Source organism: Engraulis encrasicolus, chromosome 5 (genome assembly GCF_034702125.1).
Source record: "Engraulis encrasicolus isolate BLACKSEA-1 chromosome 5, IST_EnEncr_1.0, whole genome shotgun sequence".
In the NCBI taxonomy this organism is placed as follows: domain Eukaryota; kingdom Metazoa; phylum Chordata; class Actinopteri; order Clupeiformes; family Engraulidae; genus Engraulis; species Engraulis encrasicolus.
The window spans coordinates 5653686-5660627 of NC_085861.1; positions in this window are offsets into that span (position 1 = coordinate 5653686).

The window sequence follows — 6942 nt, forward strand, 5'->3', positions numbered from 1 at the left end:
CCCCCCGATTGGCCAAAGGTTAAAAAAAAAATCCAGAATTGTGACAAGATGCAATATTGAAAAAGGAATCTGCAATGTCGAGTGCAGTTTTAAATCTTGTTAATACTCTCTCCATAGCTAGCAGACATGTTATCCTTAATTCCTACCTTGTAATTATAGCACTGTCATATCATATGTAATTTTGTCAAGAAATTTCCCTTCCAGGGGGGCCCACAGCAACATGTAGCGGCCCCGGGCCATCTTAATCCGAACCTGCGTGCGCGCGTGTTCGCAGATGTGCATGTGTGTGCGCGCGCATGTGCCGTTTCTGTCCTGTAATATTGGACGAGATGAGAGGAGAGCAGAATACCAGGGGGCAGAATACACACACACACACACACACACACACACACACACACACACACACACACACACACACACACACACACACACACACACACACACACACACACACACACACACACACACACACACACACACACACACACGTGTATAACACTGCATTAAACATATTTTACTGTGCACCCCCTCGGCAGCAGGCAGGCAAGGTTGTAGGCAGGGCCAGACTAACGCACAGGCTAGATATGTCTGCAGCCTAGGGGCCCCCACCTGACAAGGAGGGCCCCAGTTGCCCAAAAGGGGGGGAAATTTCAAAAATTGCAAAATTGTGACAAGGTGCCGTGTTGAAAAAATCCACATGCCATACTACGTAGTTATAAGTTTCACAATTTCCATGGTTAACAGGCTATGGAAAATCTAGACGGTAACGAAAATAAGGGACGGGATCTTGTACCTGACTACTGTGTATGATGTAGTATGTTCTGGGAAGGGTGGCTAGAGGGAGGGGATGTATGCAAAGATTTATGTATGTATTTATGTATTTGAGCAATGGAATGAATGTCAATTTATGTTTTTATATGGTGAGATCGAAGACAAATTTCATGCTTGCATGACAATAAAGTCTATTCTATTCTTCTTCTATACATTTTGTTAATACTGCTCTCCACATTTGGCATCACACGTCATCCGTAATTCCTAACTTGGATTATGACACTGTCTATGTCATATTGTCACAAACATTGCAAAATACAAAAATATCGTCTTTCAAGGGGGCCTTCCTACAGCGACTTGTAGCCTAGGGCCCTCCAGGCACCTTAATCCGGCCCTGGTTGTAGGGCCAGCGGGAGCATAAGGAGGCCAGACTAACACACAGGCTAGATATGTCTGTAGCCTTGGGGCCCCCACCTGCCAAGGGGCCCCCCGACTGCCCAAAGGGGGGAAATGTCAAAAATTGCATAATTGTGACAAGATGCCGTGTTGAAAAATCATCGTTGTACTACGTAGAGTTAAATATCTTGTTAATACTGCATGCTCTCCACATTTGGCATCACATGTAGTGTTGTCACAAACATTGTTACAAAATATCGTCTTTCAAGGGGCCTACAGCAACCTACTGTAACCTAGGGCCCCACAGGCAGTTTAATCCGGCCCTGGTTGTAGGGCCAGCGGGAGCATACGGCTGTTCAAATTGAGGATTATTACTCTTTTATGTAATGACCTCCCGTTGAGCTGAGCCGAGCCTGGCAGGGCAGGGTTGGGCTTGGGTTGGGCCGGCTACAGCCAAATGACCACTGCATGGAGTAAGCTGTAATTCTGCTAAAGCAGGTGCTTTTTTTACATGATATAATGAGCCTAATGATGGGGGACTGGGGCTGTGGAAAATGGAGCTGTCTGACTGTTTAGACAGTAGATGGAAGTGTGTCCATACTACACCCTAGAGTAGCCAAAGGATAAGTTTCCTGTCTCACTTTCTAAGGCTTCTAGGTATGCTAATGTGCTTTTATGTAATGACCTCCTGTCAAGCCGAGCTGCCTGGCAGGGTTGGGCTGGGCCGGGCCGGCTACAGCCAAATGACCACCGCAGGGATTCAGGGCTGCTGACTGCTTTTGCTCGTTCCCAGGACAAAGTCATCTGAAAGGGCCCCCCAACCAAATGCATACAATGCAATGCGGACCCATTCTGGGCTCCCTTTCTCCCTGGGCCTGCTGGGACAACTGACCCCTTTGTCCCCCCAACCCCAACCCCTGTCAGCTTCCCTGCCTGCGTGGATTAAGCTGTAATCATGCCAGAGCTGCCAAAGCAGGTGATTTTTTTAGATGATATAATGAGACTCATGGGATGGGTGGGGGTGTGGAAAATGCAGCTGTCTGACTGTGCAGAAGTGTGTCCACTTCACGATAGTGTAGTGGCCTAGGGAAATGTGACCCGTCTCACCTTCTAGGGTATGGAGCTGTCTTACCGCACAGACTATGGAAGTGTGTCCACTACCGTACTGATCTTCATAAGAGTAAGCATATGCACATCACACCTCTCTGAGGCCAGGTGCAGGACAAAGGCAGGTAAACTGACAAGGGGCCCAAAGGGGTCAGTTGTCCCAGACCCAGGGAAAGAGGGGTCCCAGAATTGGTGTCCTAGTACATTGCATATACTGAGAAGGGGGGCCCTTTCAGATTATTTTGTCTCCAGCCTGGTCAAAGCTGTCAATGGCCCTGGACAAAGGTGTATCTAACAGTGGAAAGAGTAGAAGTCCGCACACTGTAGCTCTGCTTTGAAAACATATTCAGGTCATACAACGTTTCGACCCAACAGGGTCTTCATCAGGCCTTCTCTTTCCAGTGTGTCCACTACTACATAGAGTGGCCTATGGACATGTGACCTGTTTCACATTCTAGGGTATGGAGCTGTCTCACTGCACAGACTGCATGGAAGTGTGTCCACTACACTACACCATAGAGTGGCCTATGTGGAAATGTGACCCACCTGTCTCCGGAGCTCAGAAACGATATTTGTATTGCTCCTGGCCTGACTAGTAGCAACACTGAAGGTGTTGCGTCACTACGAGGGTGTCGTCTGGCTATCATAGAGTGGAAATGTGACCTGTCTCACCTTCTAGACCTAGAGCATGCTAATGTGCTAAAACAATAACAATGCAAAAGAACAAGGCTGTACCGACAGGTAAGGCAAAAGAACAAGGCTATACCGACAGGTAAGGCAAAAGAACAAGGCTATACGGACAGGTAAGGCAAAAGAACAAGGCTATACGGACAGGTAAGGCAAAAGAACAAGGCTATACGGACAGGTAAAGCTGTGTGAAATTGTTCCACCACTGACCCATAGAGTATATGAAACTGCCTTGACCTTGGCCTTGCCATGGCCAACCGGTAGGGCACTCGTCTACCATGTGACTGACCCGGGTTCGATTCCTGGCCCGGGTCCTTTGCCGGCCTTCCCCCGTCTCTCTCTCCCCACTTGATTCCTGTCACCACCTTCACTGTCCTATTATAAATAAAGTTTAAAAGACCACAAAAAAATCTAAAAAGAAACTGCCTTGACCTGGAGTTTATAGAGAACAAAGAGATAGAGAGAAGGTGAACTACGTATGCAAATGCAAATACAATCACACACACAGTAAACCTACAGTACACACAGACGGCAAGCACACACTCAAATTCTAGAATGCATCAGGCTACATCGGTCTACAAAATCCTCTCTTGCACATCATACTGTCTGGAGGACAAAAGAACTGTGATAGGGGAAAAAGTTAATACACCATAGACCATGATATGAGGGAAATTGCTTTTGTCAAAAGACAATACAATTTATTTTCTCAACAGGGTGGAAAGTTGATTGTGCCCAGGGAAGGAGAGGAAGAGGTCAAGTCAGTCAACTCATGGCGTGAATCATCTGTTATTATATCTGTGCTCAGAAGAATGGAATGGCTTCGTATTTCCACATGGTTTGTGGACTCCTTTGGACACAGAAATGTGCAGATTTTGAACTTATAAGACATGGCCCATGTTATAAATTTGCTGGACTGTCTAGTGCAGTGTTTCCCAACCAGGGGTACGTGTACCACTAGGGGTACGCGAGCACACCTCAGGGGGTACTTGGAAAAATGCAATAATAGCAAATATGGCGTGTAGTCACATTGGGATAGAGGAACAGATATAGAGCATGAGTGAGGGGGGTACTCATCATATGACAAAAATGTTTAGGGGGTACGCCGGACAAAAAAGGTTGGGAAACATTGTTCTAGTAAATGACTAGTACCGTGTAGCCACCAGGCCACGTCCTCCTGGTCAGCAGACATTTCAGAGACATGTTGAGCCTCAGAATGAAGTTTCCAGAGGTTTTTGAGGTTGTGACCAGATTCAGTCCAGAAATGGCTTTACCTTGATGGACAATGACTGAACCTAATACGCTATGAGTAGTGTAGTAGTCGGCCTGTTCTTGTACAAACCCCAACTCCGGTGAAGTTGGAACGTTTGGTAAACTGAGAATAAAATCAAAATGCTATAATTTTCAAAACATTCAATACATTCCTTAGATGGAGAATAGTGAAAAGACAACATATCAAGTGTTAGAACCGAGAAAAAATATTGTTTTAGGGGACATATGTACTCATTTCTAATTTGATAACTGCAACACGTCTCAAATAAGTTGGGACGGAGATCAGTGAAATGTTATAAACATTCAAATAAGATAAAACAACAAGGAAGAACATTTCAAAATGAATTGTACTGATGAACAATTTGAATGTCCAGGTATAGAGGCTGAGTCACTCAGAATCAAAGATGCAGAGGGAACAATTACCATAGTTATTACATAAAGTTTTGAATTCCCTTGATTTACTGTGATTGAGTGTATATAAGACATATTTTTGTCATTAAAATCATTGTATAGGTTCATGACATCATTAAATATATATTGGCTGTAGTCTCACTCTAGCACTCCGAGAATTACAGCTAGTGAAAACTTGACCATATTAAGGACGCTTCATGTGTGCAAATGATAGAGGGGTTTAACATTCCCCTATCCTCCCGAGCTCACTTGAAATAGACCCAGAAGACATGGGAAACTGTCCTGTACTTACAGAAGTCAGCAGCAGTTGCAGAAGTCAATTCTTTTTGAAAATAATAGTCTTGCACATCCTGTGCTGCAGTGAAAATTGACCATGCAACTTGTGTTAGTGCTAACTTCAAAAGTCAGCCTCCATGATAGCATGGGGGTGCAGTAGTACATTGGTTAAGCTGTTCTAACTCACCTGTAGAATTGAATACAGTACTGAATGAAATAAATGGGTTTTAAACAGCATGAAAAGCCTCTCGTGCAATATATTTTGAAGAGAGATCTTCGATTACTGCCACATAGTAAGGACAAATTGTATTCTCTACTATGTTTTAACAGTTTAACTCCAACATAAGGACCAGCAGGACATAAAATGGCAGGCTTTTGGTCAAGACCTTTCACACTGTAAGCACTACAGAAAGGAAAGCATTGCAAAACATGACAAGGAACACACCTACCATTTAAGCTGTTGAAATCATGTCCAAGATAGTAATCAACACTGTTTTTTATAAAATCATCTCATCGGTTAATGCTATTAACTGTTAAGTGTTGTCTTTTGTTTTGTTTTCAGTCTTCCTCGACATTTGCTGCCTTTTATTATCCCCGTCCTAACTCTTTTGAGACACGTTGGATTTACATATTCATGAATATCCCCCAAAACAATAATTTTGGTCAGTTTTGATGGCTGATATGTTTTCTTTGTACCGTTCTCCAACTAATGTCAGAACCAGACTTGGAAATGGCAGTATTTTATTATTCACAATTAACCTTGCGTCCCAACTTCTATGGAGTTGGGGTTTGTAGTTCTCTCTGAGTGACAATTCCACTTTCAGCCTGCAGAGCAACCAAAGAAGAAAATCACTTAGTGTGCCTTTAAGTGAATTTATACATTTAGTGGTATAGTGTTACTCCAATGAAGTCTGTTTCACACCCTCATCCCAGAGAGACAGACACTCGCCAGTTGCATCACAACAGTTTTTCTGCCTTTCTGTCTGTTCATAGACTGTTTAACTTGTGTGTTTACAAAGCATTTGGCTGCACAGTAAAAAAAAAAAAAAGAAAGAGGCAGTGTTAACCCATTTTAGGCTGATGACTCATATGTTGTTTGACCTTTGGTGCCTGGAGACACATATACGCTGCATTCAGGCTCTTAAGGTTTTAGCTTTTTCAAATTAAAATGTGGTTATGTTACAGCTGAATTAACACATTCTAATGTGTGATGAGGGTCTTAATGCAACTTATTTCATGCTTCATGTGCATCAGAGGCTAAGATATTTAGGTTTTTATAGGTTGAGTGCCACTTTCCCAAAAAAGGGCTTAGGCATTCAGCAGGCGCCTTTTGCAGGTGCTTTAGGCATCAATGGGTTAATTCAACACCTACAGAGTATTTAAAGAGTATTCTCGAGTATATTGGGTCCCGGTACAGTACACTGGCTTTTTTACTGTCTGTTATCAGGAATTGTTGATCTCTCTTCTGGGTCATTTTTCTTGGAAACTCCTGTAAATGTAGGCCTAGTTGTATCACACTGTGCTCCACCAATGGGACGTGTGCATGGGGTGGGATGGGTCTATACTGCCCTTCAAAGACAGGGTGCAGTAACTAATGTACGCCAACATTTAAAACTGAGGGGAAAAGGCCTTCAAAGTATAGGCATTAGGTTGGATATTGTAGTCACTGCAAATTTGACATACTGTAGCAATATCTCTAAAATGGGACACATCTGGACTGTGTCCCATTGTGTGTGCACTTTGTATTTGCTAGTGATGCTGGCTATGATTATGTCCTCTTTTGAAAGTCGCTTTGGTTATGAAGCGTCTGCCAAATGCAATGTAATGTAATGTAATTTGGGCCATAAGGCTTTGTCACAAGATAAAGTAAAGTAGGTGTTATGAAGACTATTTTCAGTCTAAACTCAATTTTGACAAAACATGTAGTTTCTGCACTTTGCCTTGGTAGGGTAGTCTACAGTACTGTGCCGTGTGCACGACTGCCCTGGCTGCCTGTCCTGTGACCCTCTCTCTGCCTTATCAGAT